The sequence below is a fragment of the Sapajus apella genome, unplaced genomic scaffold (assembly GCF_009761245.1).
Source record: "Sapajus apella isolate SASKATOON/1434 unplaced genomic scaffold, GSC_monkey_1.0 scaffold16, whole genome shotgun sequence".
NCBI classification, from domain to species: Eukaryota; Metazoa; Chordata; class Mammalia; order Primates; family Cebidae; genus Sapajus; species Sapajus apella.
This window is the reverse complement of record NW_022436956.1, coordinates 22,595,992-22,613,034: the sequence shown is the minus strand read 5'-3', so window position 1 is coordinate 22,613,034 and position 17,043 is coordinate 22,595,992. Positions and strand designations below refer to the sequence as shown.

Here is a 17,043-nt window from a genome sequence, read left to right as displayed (position 1 = left end):
GGAAGAGTTTCTCAGAAGGAGAATAAATGTTAGCAAAGAGGGCTGCTGGAGGTCTGCACTGATTCTTCTTCTGGGGCTCAGAGGTCCCATACTGCCTCCTGATTGACCACAGACACTTAGGACAAGGTTGGCTGGCTTTACTGAGTCAAAGTTCCAGTGGTAGGGCTGCTTGCTCCTTGCTACTTTTCTGGGCCCCATTCTCAGCTCACTGCCTTACAGTTCCTCCGTAAATGGGTCAGAGCAGCATGCCCATTGTGATACGAGCTGCCTGCAAACCCCAGAGAGGCTCAGGGCTAGTCCACGTGGAGAATTAGAGCAACTAAGAAATAAATCCTCAGCTGCTTCCTGCCTCACCGGGCCAGGTACGCACCTATCTGGAGCTGCAACGATTTCTGCTGAAGTTTCTTTTGGGAGCTGTGGAACACTAATCACTGCCTCAGAGGAAGAAATGGCTGGCAGCCCTCTGCTGGGTCTTTTCCTGATGCCTGGTTCTCCTGCATCAATCAATTATTCACATTTGTTTTCTCCAGCTTGTTAATTAAACACAGATACTGTGTCTGTGTGTTTCAGTGCCTGAGTTGTCACAGCACCTAATTTGCAAGAAAACATAGTTAGGCCGGATTCCCTTTTCCCAGCTCTCTGTGTGTGGCGGGTGGCTCCGTAACTACTCACTGGGTTGTGTCTCTCCAAGCATCAACAGTAACCAAATGTGGAGATGAGGACCCTGCAGTCAACCTTCCTGGTGATCTGGGAGTCCTTGCATACAGTGTTTCAGGAGATCCTGGAGGAGATGCAGAAAATCCAGTTTGTGGGGAAAGAATGCGGTCCATTGCCAAGGAACTTCAGTTGCTAGAAAGCTGCTTTTCAGATTGAACCTTGCCTGGTCAGGCTTGCCAGTCAGCACTCAAGGGCCAGTCTATTCCCTCTTAGAATTAGGAGACCTTGTTTATTGTGGTAAGGTCTCAAGCGTTTAGTTTCCCAAAGACATGTTTAGTTGAAAGGAAAAGATCTTTCTTTAAAACATTGAGCTCTCTATTAAAAACAAATGAAAAACACGGAATGAAAAAAACAAAACAAAAAATATCAAATAAATCCCAACCACTGGATCCTTGAATAAAACACATCTTTCAAGTCACCCTAAATTTTCAATATTAGGTTTAAGTCTTTTTGGATTATGGGCATAGCTTTGGGGATTCCAGTAGTTTTTTGTTTTTTGTTTTTTTGTCCATTTATAGGTGAGAAACTTTTGGTCCAGGAAGCTTAAGTACTTATTTAGGTGTACACAGTAAGTATTGGGGCTAGGATTTGAATTTTGCTCTGCTCTGAGACAGACCCCATGCATTTTCTACCATTCCACACACAATGTGGGGCCTCTGACAGGTAAAAATTCAATATATGGCTGCTTTCTGAAAACCAAAGAGGCAGCCTTAGTTTGTTGAGCAATTTTTCTTCTCTCCTCCTGAAATAGAATTATACAGGTTACCTGCTTTTGCCAGAATGAGGAAGCCCTCACTTCCAGCTGATACAGTAAGTTTTCTCTCCACTTGACTTTCTCTTTCTTATGACTATCTTTGTTAATTTTTGATAAAAAGTTACTCCAAGCTTAATCATTTCCAAAGTTATTTATTTAAGTTTATTCACTGGAGTCCTCATAAGAACCAGCCCTACAGGCTGGTGATAAAGCCTCAGTTTACTCTGAACACCACTGTTTTCTCAAAGGGCCAGGACTCCTTGCAGAAAGTCATGTGGACAGCATATTCAGACAGGACCTAATAAGGGCACTGAGGGTCACTCACTAGTGAGCACTGGCCATGTATATACCAAACACTGGGTTAGCAGGTAGATTTCACATCCATACAGAGTTGCGGCAAATTGATCTTTGCATGCATGTGGAGGCATATATAATATATCACAAGTAAATAAAAAACAAAAGATATTTGAAGTCGTTTCGCCAGTGGGTCAAATATCTCAGGCCACAGAACTGTCCATTAGTCCCAAAGTTTCCGTCATTCCCTGGAGACAACATAGCCACTATCTGGGAACATCAGCAGCCTGAAAGAGGTCTCCTCCTGACTTTTGGAGTTTTGTGAATGTTCTTCCTCCTGCGTGGTGACTTCGAGAGCTTGGCCAGGGACCTGTGCTCTTTTGATAGTGTGCATAAACTTGATACATCCTTAACAATCCACATGTATATGTAACATTGCTTGTTGAATACCTCCTCACTGCCAGGAACTTGCGATCAATTACATCTCATTTTCCTAAGCCCCTGTGAGCAATAATATCCCTCTTTTTCAGATGAAGAAACTGAGTCTGTACAGAGGTTAAGTGACTTGCTATGGTCATATGGTAAGTGTCAGAGCTGGATTCAACCCTGTGTTGGCTTAACTCTCTGTTCTTCTCCTTTCTTTTTTCATGCCCCAGAATGATCAACTTAAAGAACTCTAGGGTTGCCTGTTGTAGAAATCAACTCTTCAATCATCAGCAGCTGCATTTCTCCTGGGATGCTCTGGTGGAAATGACTTCATAGCACATTCTCTTCTGATCCACTGGTCTACATGGGAGAGGTGGAGGTCAGGGCATTGCCTCCTATTGATAGAGATCCCCAGAGCTGACATTGGGGCAGTTCTACTGGGATTGGATATGTGCTTCACGATGACTGCAGTGACAGCTACCAGATGTCTACAGCCACCCTAAGGCCAACAGCTTCAGTTAAGTGCCTGGCCTGGCTGCTTTCCAGAGGGTCAGGGTTTGGGGGTGTAGAGTGGGATGGTTGGTAGGAGTAGGAGTGGATACGGTTATTTCCTGCAGAGTTCACTGCTCTCTCTTGCTTCCTACTGTCTCTGCTGAGTGACATTTGTGCCAGCTACTCCCAAAGGGAGTTGCTTTGGTGAAATGTCACCGGCTTCAGCAGGGATGGCCCTTCTCCATCCTTCATTTCTTCCTCTGCCACTCCACCCTTCAAGTGCCTTTTTTATTTTGAAAGGACACTGTCTGGAAATTCAAGTGCAGGAAAAAGTAATTACATTTTCTCTTCAGGTGTGCCTCTCCAAAAGCCTTCAAATGATCTCTGGTCGAAACACTGGGATCATTCCAGAGGGAAACAGGTATTAGTGGCAGCTTTGGTGGCTTCCCTGTGTGGGTCTCACTGCTGCTTTTCTCCATGCTTAGGGCCATGATGACAGCGTGGTCGATTTCTTTGCCTCCCGCCCTTCTGCCACTCTTTCCCAGCAGAGGTCAAGGTCTCATTCAATGTCACCCAAGTAGTAAGTGGTAGGGTTCACCTGGCTTTGCAGCTGGGTCTGTTCAGCTCCACAGCTATGCTTCTAATAACTTTGCTATGCAATTGCAGTGACTATATTTGCAGAACCAAAAATTAGATGGCATGATCTGACAAATATTTTCTTTTCCTGGCATTGCTTTTTGTTTCAAATTTTTAATATGAAAAGCCACAAAAAGGTACCAAAATGAAATCATGTTTTGTTACGCATACATCTAAATAACATAATCATTATTGGAAAGAAGAAATTATATAAGATTGGAATTGTCCCAGGAGATCCAGCTCACAGAGTTGCTATTTGGTGAGAATTGCATTTGACCAGGAGCTAAGAGTCCTTGGCTCTGGTCCAGGTTTGACCCTCAACTAGCTGTGTGATCTTGATTAACTTACTTCACCTCTCTGGGCCTTATTTTCTTAGTTGGTGAAGTGAGAAAGAGTTGGCTCAGATGATGTCTCAGGGCCTTTCTAGTGCTGATATTCAAAGGCCTTGTAATTCTAGGTATAGACTTCATTAGTTGGGCTGTCAGTGACATATACATGAGATTCTTCCTTTGGAAATGAGTTTTGTTCTTCCCCTGCTTTAGATTAATCCCGGCAACATCTGAATCCAGTCCTTTGTTGTCTGGAACCCTCTCATGTTCCCTGAGAGTCCACTATTTTTTTTTTTTTTTTTTTTTTTTTTTTTTGAGTCGGAGTTTCGCTCTTGTTGCCCAGGCTGGAGTGCAATGGCGCGATCTTGGCTCACCGCAACCTCCGCCTCCTGGGTTCAGGCAATTCTCCTGCCTCAGCCTCCTGAGTAGCTGGGATTACAGGCATGCGCCACCATGCCCAGCTAATTTTTTGTAGTTTTAGTAGAGACGGGGTTTCACCATTTTGACCAGGATGGTCTCGACCTCGTGATCCACCCGCCTCGGCCTCCCAAAGTGCTGGGATTACAGGCGTGAGCCACCGCGCCCGGCGAGTCCACTATTTTTTATAGGCTGAATCCTTGGAACATAGTTTTCTGATTTTTCCAGGAAAATAGTCTCTGAACTCACCTCATTGCTTGCTCCTTTCCCTTTCTTCAGCCTAGACTCCCACCTCCTTCTTCTGTCTCCTCTTTTTTGCACATGTCAGCCCCTCCCTTCCTGCTGCTTCGAAGTGATGCCTCCCCAGTATCCCCTGCTGTCTTTTTCATTTCAGTCATTCTCTGCACATAAAATTGAGGTTCAGCATTCCCTGTATGGAAAGGGACAAGTAAACAAGGCCAGCCATGCTTGGCTCGACTGTCACTGCATAGCCATCTCTCTTTCCCTCCCATCTTTTCCGTTCCTCCCTGCTTCTCCCACTGCATGTAAGTTTTCTACCCTTTCCACACATCTGAGATTGTGCTTTTGAAGATAACCAGAGAGTCTAATCTTGAAACTCAGTCACGGTTTCTCCCAGCTTTCCTTGACCTTTCTGCAGCATCTGGCACTGGTACCTCTGCCCTTTGAAACACTCTTATTTGACGTCAATTGCCACTACACTATCCGACTCTGTCTCCCTCATTTTGTACTCATCCTTTGTAAGTGGACGTGTCTGGAGGTCCTGGCTCTGACTCATTTTCTATGCTTTGTCAGAGATTTCACCTATTGTTATTGCTTCCACTAAATCTCTGAGGTTTGACATCAAGTTTCTATCAGCCCCATGGACATCTTCACTTGGGTGTTCCATTATCACCTTATTCAACATGTTTGCAATGAAGCTTACCATCCTCAATCAAAACCCGCATCTCCTCCAGATTTCCCGTTGCTGTTGATTTTCTGTCAATTATGTGGGCTTGAAATCTAATCAATGTCTCTCAGTCCACTTTCTTCCTCACTCCCCTGACCAGTCACGGCAACTGATCTATTTGTTATCCATACGTCTCTTACATGCATGCTCTCATATTTCCAATGCTATCTTCCTGGTTCTGATTCACACAAAGAATCTCTTTACTGGTCTTTAATTTCTTGATTCTCTAACCCATCCTATTTTCCTCTATGCCAATAACCTTCCTAGACTATCACTTTGCACGTTTCTCTGTATCATTCTGCTTCCTGTATTCTCAATCGCAAAACAAACTTTCAGAAGTTCCCAGAATAATACCCCAAACTCTCAGGCTGACATAGAAAGGCATCCAAAATTTGGCCCTAATCTATTCTATTCTTACTTCCCATTAGTTTCCACATAAATACAATGTCCTGTAGACAAAAGCATATACTTTGTCTGCCCTTTTCTTTATTTAGAGCTTGCTCCTCCACAGTCCCATGTGCTTGAGCAAGAAAATGGGCTTCCATGAGTCTGATTCTGCACCTATAAAATGGTCATGATCCCGTCTCTCATTTTCTTTGGGTGGTTGTGAAGACGAAATTCACTTATTCAAGAAGCATTTACTGCAGAGGTCCTGGGGATTTGCAAAGATAAATAAGTTACTGTCTCTACCCTGCAGGTTGCTCAGGTAATTTGAGGAAACATAAGCTTAAAAAACCCACACTGTCAGTAGGATGGGGTGAACCAGAGTTCACTGGCATGCACACTGGGCCCCAGCTCGGCCCAGCCCCACCAACCTGAGACCTGCTCAGCTTCTTTCTAAGCCACCCTTCATCAAAGACTACCTGTCCTCTTCCCTTTCCTCAGGGCCCAGCTTTCCCTAATGTGAAAATGAGTGATAATGCATGCTAATTTAACGTGTTACTTCTTCCAGGTGACATATTTACATTTTAATGGCAGAAAATTCAAAGGAGGCTATTTTAAGCCCTGTGGCAGGTGGGCGGGGACATATTTTGAGTTAGGGAGGATTTGAGGGGCCTTAAATGGATAGGCACCCACTGATTCTACCTTATGGGATTGGTTGCCCTCGGGGAATCCAGAGATGAGGATTGCCTCCCTGGGTTTTGCCCCCTCCCTATCTGATGGGAGTACTTTAGAGTGTTGGACTCCCAGGGCAATGATGGATGAGACATCTGCTCTATGATGGGCTATTACCAACAATTCATTACTGCAAAATGGACTTACCCTCATTAGCCCAGGAGCTCCGAGTTTAATGTGGCATTCTGCAATCTCACAGATTCTGCTGCACACATTGAAGGCGTGCATCACATTTTATAGAGCCAGGAAACCTGAACTTTAGAAAACAATGGAGATTTAGCATGCCTCTTGAATTAGCTGACGTATTTACTCTTTGTGAATAAGCCTGTTTTGTAGAAAAACACTGTAGCTCACAGTCTCATTATTAGAAATTAATTCGCTCCACTGCTCTACCCAAGGGCACAATTCTCCTTGGGGAACAGTTTTGCTCTTATCACGCTGGTGCTTGCAGTAGGTGACTAGGTTTCTGAAGTTCTGGCCTGGGAATGTTTCTCCTGGGGCAGTTCTGGGAAATGGGCTGAGTCTGTAGGTCTCTGCAGGCCCTTCATCATGAGTCACCTGTGTGAAATTTGCACATTCTGTATGGGAGCATTTGGGAAGATTTCTTTTTCCCTTTGTGATGTGTCCCAGCAAAACCATTGTCATAGATCCACATTTTGGAGAGGAGTGAATTATCCAGAACAAGTATTCAGTTCAAATAATGTGTGACACAGTGTCAATTTCCTAAACTTCTGATATTATAGGCACTGCTGTTGATGCATGAACTCCCTGCCTGGGTTTAGCTTATCCTCGGGAAATTACCCAGCCATTTGTCACATCCTCACAAATGACAGTTCTTCTGGGCTTCTTTTTCTTCAATAGCTCAGGGATCTCTGAGGTCTCTTCTAGGTAGAAGATTCTGTGTTGCCATCTCCCAAATCAGCAACTGGGGGATTTTTTTTAAACCCAGGCCCCACATTGCAGATGTCCCACCTCATTGCTGGTGGTAATGGTGGATGAAAGAGATAACATTTTTGGGGCCACAGCACAGTCAGTTACTTTCTTTTTTTTTCCCTTAGGAGTTAAACTTGGTAATTCATTTCTCTCAATCTGTTAGGTCTCACAGATACATGCAGTAACCTGTCTTCAGGCTTAAAAGTGCTTATTCATTTAGCCATCATTCCTTTCACAAATATTTATTGAACGCTCATTAAGCGCAAGGCATTCTGTTAGGCACAGGGGTCGTACTGGGCATGGGGTTCCCCTAAACAGCAAGAGACTGTTTAGCTTCAGCACAGACACAATCCAATTAGATTTATCAAATACTTGTTGCATACTTACAGTGGATCAGACCCTGGGGACAGAAAGCCAAGACACTCCCTGAAAGGTACACATGCCAGGTATACACGCTGTTCTCAAGGTCAGATTAAGATGCAAGCTTTTGTGCATAGTATTCTTTCTTCTCTCACACAACCTGACCTGCTTCTTTCCTGCTCCATGAAGGGGACTTCCAGTTCACCTTTCCAGACCACATTTCCATTAGGATGCTTATCCTAGATTTTTGATGATTCCCCATGTGGATTACATGGAAATATTGGGAGAATGTCCTTACCTTTCAGCAGAAATTTTTATCAGTTGTCTCAACAGCTTAAGCATCCTTTCTCACCACCAACTTTCTGTTCATTTTTCTATTTCCATCTTTATCCTGATAGAAAAATCAAGGATCCCGTATAATGTCCACTTACAACAGGCTGTGTGACGGGCAAGCTTTTATCTGTTCTCCTCCCTTTCCTCAGAGAAAGGGAAGATCCTGTATAATTTCCAGGAATTCTCCTATATAATTTTCATAGACATTTGGGTTGTTTCTACTTTTTGACTATTATGAATAAAGCTGCTATGAACAGTCATATAGAAATTTAGGTTTTCATTTCTCTTGGGAGGAGTAGAATTTCTGGGTCATAGGATGATTCTATGTTTTACCATTTGGTGGAAATGCCAGTTGTTTTCTAAAGCAGCTGTACCATTTCGCATTTCTACTAGCAATCAGTCATTAATTCTTCATCAAGACAGTGACCAGCCACTCTCTCTGAAGAGTATAAGGAAAAGAAGCTGCAGTTCCTCCTCTTCTTGCTGATTTTAGGCCATAACAAATATTCATTGCCCATGCACCTGCATCACTGATTCTAGATTTCTCTCACCTCCAGCTAGGTTACTTGCCCCATGGGTTGCTGAGTATGCTTTTCAACTTTAAAGTGCATTGAATCACCTGAGAATTGTGTTAAAATGCAGAATCAGATTCAGTGGTCTGGGGAGGGACCTGGGCTTCTGCATCTCTAGAAGCTCTCAGGTGGTGTTGATGCTGCTTGTCCATGGACACATTCGATAGCAAAGAACTAGGCTACGTTTATCCTTGATTACCATTCCCTTGCTAAACCACGGTTGCTGCAATTGCCCCTTTGTAGTTTTTGCCAGGTTTTAAGCACCTAGAAAAGCCCCACTGAAACCCCCAGGTTCTAGAAAGAATCTTTCCTCCTTCTATTGTGCAGCCACAACTCAAGCACCTTCTGGTAATCAGGACTATTAATCCCACCAGTACAATAACTCCTGTGTTGTCCACTAGCGTAAGGTGTGCCAAGTGACTAAGTGGTAGTCAGCTTCCAGCTCAGTGTAACCTTACGGACAGAAGAATTTCTTCCCTAACAGCCAGGCCTCTTATCCAGCAGGGCCCAGGCTGTAGATTACACAAATTCTATGAGTGAGTGGGAAGGTTGGTGAGAGAGACAAGTCCTATATCCATCCACTCCTTGGTTTCCGGACAGTGTATCCCTGCTTTTGGGACACAGCACCATACACGATGCCAGCATTGCTCAGTGCACATACCACATCACCCATGATTGTGTCCTGGCCCTTTGGTGTGTTGTTACAGGGTGGGTGCCTTTGCTTATTCTGCCATTCCTTTCGGCTGCTGCTTCTGGATGATGAGAGCCATATTAAGACTGGTGAATTCCATGGTCACACATGCATTGTGTGTCTTCTTTGCAGAGGTAAAGTGGCCCTAGGAGCCAGCATAGTGACTGGGTGGCTGTTGGGTGAAGCTGATTACCATAGAATTGCTGCCCGGTCACAGTAGTGCAGAGCTGGTCGCTGGTGACAATAGAGGTGGAACAGTGGTAAAGGGCCTGAGACAGATGAGGCTGAGAGGATGTGAGAAGATGGATAAGAAGTGTCTCGCACGGAGGGCTTGTGATCTGGTTCAGAAAGCAAGATATAAGCACAAGGCGGAAGAGACATCAACCTCCATGTGAGTTTCAACATAGTCAGGGCAGAGGGGTGAGCATGGCCTGGAGTAGATAAGGGGCTTTCAAGAATAGGTACAACAGAGCGTGGTGCTGCAGGCCATGCAGACATGAGACTGGTGGAAATGGGAAAGTATTCTAGGTGGTGGTCAAGACCAGTGTCAAGAAGGACTCAGATGTGAGAGTGCATGAGTTTATTTAGGGACTTGAACACAGACAACTTTGGAGCTGGTTTGTGGGGAGGAATCATAAAATAATTTTGTAGTAATACGTAACCTTTATTGAGCCCATATTGTATGCCTGACACTGTTCTGAACTCTTACATGGATTACCTAATTTAAACCTCACAACTACTCCTTAAGGAGGCAAGGACAGTATTTAGGGGTATTTTGAATAACTATACAAAGAGTTGGGTTTTTACCATTGCCACACTGGCACTGGAGGAGTTGTGGGCCCCATGAAGACAGGGCCAATTTCTTGCTAACTTTTGTATTCTTCATTCTTTATATAGATCCTGGCAAATGGGAAAGTTTGCATGATATCACTGAATGTTACTAACAGCTATCCCTAACAATGCCCTCTATGTATACCAGGCACTGTTGAAAGTGCTTGATATGGAAGAAGTTATTTAATCCTCACATAATCCCCTAAGGTGGGCACTAGTATTATACCTATTTTATAGATGAGAAAGTTGAGGCACAGAGATGTTAAGTGATTTGTCCAAAGTAACAGAGAAAGAGAGGACCAGTGCTGGGCTTCTGACCCACACAGTCTGGCTTTAGAATCCACATATTTAATTAATACACTCCTAAATGAATTTTGAGAGGCACATTGGCCTCTCAAAAATCATTTCAGAGAAAGATTTGAAAATGGTATTGGAAATTAAGTGGTGGGGAAGGTTTTCAGCCTGGGTCAGTGGGAAGGCAGGTGAGCAGATGTTTTAGGGGGTAAGAGGATGTACTTCACTGGGTCACCTAAGGTCTCTCTGTCTCCTCCAGAGAGAAGGCATATCCTTCAGGACTTGGGTATCAGCAGACATGCAGTTCTGAACATCAGTACGAGGTTTGTGTGTATATGTTTTCTATTTCCCCTACAGTGTATTTACACTCGAGATTGAGATAAACATCCATTTGCATTAACACATGTGAAAATACCTTAGCAACTTCATGCAGCTCTGGTCTGTTGCTAAGCAGTGACCCTACTGCTACCATGGCAACACCAGAGACTCCGGAGTGCTGCTGGTACCAGCCTCTTGTTACTGACAAGACTTTGGGAAACTGTCAGCAGGGCTTTAGGAGCACATTTGCTCTTGGGGAACAGCCTTGCTGTATTGCTGTTTGGCCTTGAGGGAAGCTATCTGGGGAGAGGAGCCCACCAGTGTTTGGCTGACAAGACCATGTCTGCTGTGGCTTCACCTTTGCTGCTGTCTCCATATCACCGTGGGAGTCCTGCAGAGTGGTGTGGAGTTCACAATGGATTCTTAAGAAGTTATAGGGAGCTCTTTATCAATTCTATTCCTGAGAAGGACCCACTTCAGGTACCTCCATTCAGCAGAGAGGAGCTATGGTACACCTTGGGGTGTGATCAGGCAAGATGAGTATGTCCGTCAGCATCCTGGGTAGACACAGAATCTTGCTTGGAGGTTTAGGAGGCTTCACTGAAGGAACTGCTTACAGCAAGTAGTGTGGGCAGGACTAGGGGGAAAAGTGAAGGATGGTGATGTACCTGAAATAACAGCAGGAAGCTGTTACCACCCCGAGCACTGAAAGGACAAGAGGAGGAAATGGTTTTATAGAAATGATATTCCAGTTTTTTAAAGCTGGTACTGTGGAGCAGAAGCGACTCAGCAGAAGAGACAGAATGGGATACAATTATTGGAAGAGGTACAGCTCTGAGGAGGAAGGAGGAGAGTGAATAGCTGGAACTCATCTATTGTCCTTTGATCTTTGCCAGTGTGTCCTATTAGCCAGATGTAACTGGAAACAGGCCACGAAGTAGCCCAGGCATTGTGGCCTGTAAAGGCATCAGTCTATTGTGTACAGAGCAGAGATAGGGGAATAAGGACTTTGGTGGGTGTGTATGAGCTATAAATGAGGGGAAAGGGAAACAGGCAAACTAACATGGCTGGGTTAACTTGATTGGGAGCAGGCAGGCTGGGAGGACCAGAAACTCCAACAAGATCTATCTGTGGGGTAGGATGACGCCCTAAGAGCAGAGCCAGCCACAGACACAGGAAGGAGGCATGTTTAATAAGGGGCATAGCTTCTGGGACAACAAGTAGTCAACACAATGGAAGCCCAACATACCACTGTCCTAAATGACCCTACAACAGCACTCTCCCTGACTCACAGGCAAGGCTGAGGGGGTTTTATAGGAAGTGTCCAGTCTCTGGGTTGCACAGCTGAATCATATCCCTTCGGGTTCTCCTAAACCTTCCTGTTACTTCCTCCACTTGGCCTTCCATTGCTCTCAACCTGACTGTCATTTCTCAGCCAAGTTACCTTGGATGGACAAAATTTAGACCAGAGCAGCATCAGCACTACCTGGGAACTTATTAGAAGTGCATATTTTCAAGGCCCCACCTCAGACCTGCTTAATCAGAGACATCTGGGTTAGGGGCCAACAACCTGTGTTTTAGCACTCCCTCCAGGTGATTCTGCTACACTCTGAAGTTGTGAAACAACTTTAACACCGAAACACTGAAGGTTGAGAACTAGTGATTTGGACTGTGTGATTAGCTTGCAACCCTCCGTTTAACCTGGGTGCCACTCCAACTATCTTCCCTGGCTCATTGTTCTACAGCCTCCAGCTAGCTCCACACATTCTTGTGTTCTGTTCTAGCTTGGAGAGTTCCCACCAGGGATCAGAGCCTTGGACACCCATTTGCCTGAGAAGAAACCTTGGAGAGAAGTAATCTAGGGAATTATGGTTATGAGCAATTCAGGTGCATGGCCATGGGTAGTTAGCCATTAGGTTCCAGCTGCAGAATTGGGGTTCAGAGGTAGGACACTAGCTCTGAGAGAATTAGTAAGGGCAAGGGCAGCCCCAGAGACCCTGATGCTAAGCTGATGAGCAAGTCAGGGGCTTCAGCACAGGGTGTGATGAGAGGCAGTCCTTCACAGATTTCTCCCATCCTGGAGACAAGGTACCAACTTCCTTTTGCTTTGAACTATATTTTCAAGGATGTTTGTATAGTGAATAGCCTGGAAAATAGAGATTGTATTTCTTTCTGGAGGAAACAGCAGTCATGGTTATTGACCCTTATAAAGATTTAAGTTTCCTAAGCTCAGTGTTTCTATCTTATAGTACAACCCACTGTATGTGCAAGTGTCATCTGGCAGCCTCTTTATGCTGCCTTGTAGATATTGGACCCTAGAGAATTGGTGCAAAAAATAATGATACACTAGCTACTGCAATTACTGTAAGTAGTAAACTGCCTCTTGTCTCTGACTCAGGAGTCTCATATCATCTATGAGGAATCATGAAAATATGGCAGGCTAACCTGTTACCTTGCAAATGTTATACAATCTCAACTGGACATGATGGCTCATGCCTGTAATCCCAGCACTTTGGGAGACCAAGATGGGCAGATCACCTGAGGTCGGGAGTTCAAGACCAGCCTGACCAACATGGAGAAACCTCGTCTCTACTAAAATAAAATACAAAATTAGCTGGGTGTGGTGGCACATGCCTGTAATCCCAGCTACTTGAGAGGCTGAGGCAGGAGAATCGCTTGTACCCAGGAGGCGGAGGTTGCGGTGAGCCAAGATTGCACCATTGAACTCTAGTCTAGGCAACAAGAGTGCAATTCTGTCTCAAAAAAAAAAAAAAAAAGAAAGAAAATCAGGCTCTTCACAGTTCTTAACAGGCACGAGGTAGGCCTGAGCCTCAAGAAAGAAAGGGTTGGACCAGTAGCAAAGATAACCGAGAGACCTAACCTGAGTCAGGGCTAGTGCAAGGGGTGGTACAGAGCTGACGGTAATGTGTGGGGACACAGGGCTTTACTTTGCAGAAAAGGAGGGAAGAAGAGACCAGGATTCAAGATACCCTTTTAGTCAACAGTACCTATACAGACAATAGACTTACCAGGCCGTGCCACCCCATTTGTGCTGCTATAATAGAATACCATGGTCTGGGTAATTTATAAAGAATGGAAATTTATTGTTCCTCAGTTCTGGAGGCTGGGAAGTCCAAGATCTTGCAAGGTGCCAGCAGTCTTGATTGTTTGCTGAGGGAGGGCTGTGTCCTCTGGTGGGGAGAAATGCTGTGCCCTAACACAGCATAAGGGCAAGAAGAGACATGCCCCTCTGTCAAGCCCCTTTATAAGGGCATTTAATCTCATTCATGAGGGAGGAGCTTTCATGGCCTAATTGCTTCTTAAAGGCCCCACCTCTTTATACTATCACCTTGGCAACACCTGAATATTGAAAAGGACACATTCAAACTTACCTGCATGTTTGAATCATCTGAAGAGCTTTAAAAACAACAGCAACAACAACAACTGATGCCTGGGTCCCACCTCCACAGATTCTCATCTCACTGGTAGCAAAATAGGGTTGGCTACCAGCTCATCAGGTTGTCTTGAAATTCAGCTAGATATGAGAACCATGGATCTATACCAACTGCCTCTTTTTACCCTTGTAGGAACTGAGGCTCAGAGAGTTGAAGTGACTTTATAGCAGTTCTGTTTTCTTTGAATTTTACTAGGCTGAATTTCTAGATCCCCAGGCTTTGTGCCTGGCTCAAGCCCTCAGAGCCATGGATGCTGCTTTCTGTGGTTCAGGACCTAGACTAGACTTTGGCCAGAATCTCACCAAAAACTTGACCAGCAGAGGCATTCTCTCTGTAGTGCATCAACGCTGCGACCCAGGGGGAAGCCTTCTGCTTCATCTAGTCAAGTAGGAGTCTGGGTTGCTAAGCAACCAGACATTCTTAGGTGGTTGTGCTGCTCTGTGGTGGTGCTTTGCATGCTAAGGTTTCTGGTATGGTTTCTGGAGGCCCAAAAGAGTTCTAACGGGCAGGAGATGAGAGCTCAGTGTGTGGGGTGCGAATTCACCCCCATCTTTGCCTTACCTTCAGGAATGTTACAATGCAGACCAAGATTCTGGTGCCTCACAAGATTTGACACAAGCCAGAGCTTTGTTTTTTTTTTCTCACCTGTTGGCCAGGAGATTAACTTGGAGCAGGGGAAGGTTTGTTTTAGACTGCAGGCCTTTTATAGTTTTTTAAATTTGGAAATAATTTCAAACTCTCAGAAAAGTTATAAGAATAAGAACAGTACAAAATATACCCTGATTCCTCTATATTTAACATTTAATCCATTTGCTTTATGATTCGTCATCTCTTTATCTCTTTCTCTGTCTCTCTTTGTATGTGTGAGATATATATATATATATATAAATTTTCTTTTTTTGAGATGAAGTCTGACTCTGTTGCCCAGGCTGGAGTACAGTAGCACAATCTCAGCTCACTGCAACCTCCACCTCCAGGGTTCAAATGATTCTTATGTCTCAGCCTCCCCAGTAGCTGAGATTACAGGTGCAAGCCACCAAGCCCAGCTAATTTTTGAGTATTTTTGGTAGAGACAGGCTTTTGCCATGTTGGCCAGGTTGGTCTTGAACTCCTGACCTCAAGTGATCCACCTGCCTCAGCCTCCCAAAGTGCTCTAATTACAGGCGTGAGCCACTGTGTCCGGCCAGCTCAAACTATATATTCTTTAACCACATGAAAATACGTTGTATATGTCATGGTTCTTTGCCTTGAAATAGTGTATATTTTCCCAAAAGAGGGGGTATTCTTTTGCTCGTTCTCTTACAGAACCACCTGTGTAACCACAGGTTGGTTATCAACTTCAGTAAGCTAGCGTCAATATAATATCTTTATCTAATCAATTTTCTGTATTCCAATTTTGTCAGTTAACCCTGTAATGACCTTTGGAACACTTTTCCCCCACCAATGCAGGATATACACTTGGGATAATGTATTAAATTTTATTGTCTTGTTTCTTTAGTCTCCTTTAATCTGAAATATTCCCATAGCCTTTCGTTTTGGGTTTACCCTTCACTTCCTCATCATGGATTTGGACTATGCATTCCAGGTCAGAATGCTACCTAAGTGATGCTGTGTCATTTTCAGGGTATTACATCTAAAGTCATATAATGCCAATCTGCCCCTTCTCAATTTTGATCAATTTGTCAAGGTGTTGTTCAACTTCCCCACTATATAGTTACTATTTTATCCTTTGCAACTAATCAGCAATTTAAGACCATACAAGCATCAAAACTGCCCCCTGGAGAAGCATCCTATTGATAATTCTTTCCTGAACCAATCTTTACTCTGAAGGTTTCATAATTATTTCCCAACTCCAACATCCTGAGAACTCTTATTAATAAACTATGAAAAAGCCTTCCTGGCAAGAGTCATTTTTGACTTTGGGAGGCAATTCGAGGCTGCCGAAAAAGCACCAGTTTCTTTGTCTTCAGGCAGGGCTTGCATGTAGTGTCTGCCCATGAAGTTCACTCCTTCCAAGCATGCTGCACTTGCCTGATTTGGGTTTTATATCTCTACTTCGATATATGTTTTCGTCTCTATGTTACACAGGGTTCTGAATAGTCAATTCATCTTAGAATCAGTGGCATTAGCAAAGCATTTCTGAGTCTTGGGATAATGCATTCATTTGTTTATTCATTTAGGTGGCAAAGAAGGATTTGAGAGTCTGTAATTACCATGCAGGGTACTAGGTGCTGGGCAGAGTGATGCATAAGACAGGCATGACACCTATCATCAAGAGGCTTAAAGTCTAGTGGGGAAGACAGACATTGTGCAGGTAATTAATAGTACACTAAATTTGTCAACAGGGGCAATAGATTGCCTTCTGAGCATGTATCAGCAGAAGCTAACCTAATCTGGGTACAGGTGACGCCCTTCCTGAGTAAATGAAATGGTGAGTTGTAATGATCTTGGCAGAAGTGGGTGAGGTGGGAGCAGCAAGTGTAAACTCCCAGAAGCAACAGAGTATGGTGTGTGTTCCCATCTAGATGACTGGGTGTTGGGGCAAGGGCTGGGGTGGTTCATGAGGAGACTGAGAAATGGGTCAGATCTGAATTGTGGAAAGCCTTTTGAACCTTGATAGGCATTTTGGTTTTTATTCTAGGAGCCAAGAGAAGCCTCTGAAGGATTGCAAACAGAAGAATGATCCAATTGTATTTGTAAATTAAAAGATCACCCTGGCTGCTTTGTGGGAAATGGATTTGAATGGGTGGGGAAAGAATGAAGCCAGGTAGAAGTTGTGAAATCAGTTCAGAGGCTGAAAGAGGTCCAGGTGGAAGATCATGATGACCCGATTAGGACGGCAGCCGAATGAATGGGGGAAGGTTTTCAATTTCTCTGACTTCCCATCTCTCAACAGGGATCCTGGATGCTGTATGAAGCTTAAATTCTTAAGAGCCATAGACACTGTTCAGACACAAGACAGTGCCCATGAGAGGAACAAAGCTCTCAATCTAGGTGGGAAACATATCGAGTCCTTAAGAAAGAAGCTTACTCATATTATAAAGAGTAGACAAGCATGGACCATGGTCTTGTAGTTAATGAATTATGTTTGCTGGGTAATATCTCACT

At 44.2% G+C, this 17,043-nt stretch overlaps 1 long non-coding RNA gene across 1 annotated transcript in view; it reads left to right on the top strand.

Moving 5' to 3' along the window:
- Positions 1 to 10,678: 10,678 nt before the first annotated feature.
- LOC116556285 overlaps positions 10,679 to 17,043 on the top strand; it is a 54,566-nt gene continuing 48,201 nt past the window's right edge. Inside the window, exons 1-2 of the long non-coding RNA XR_004270925.1 lie at positions 10,679 to 10,960; positions 14,503 to 14,615. This is a non-coding gene — a long non-coding RNA (uncharacterized LOC116556285). The remainder of the gene's footprint in view (positions 10,961 to 14,502; positions 14,616 to 17,043) is intronic.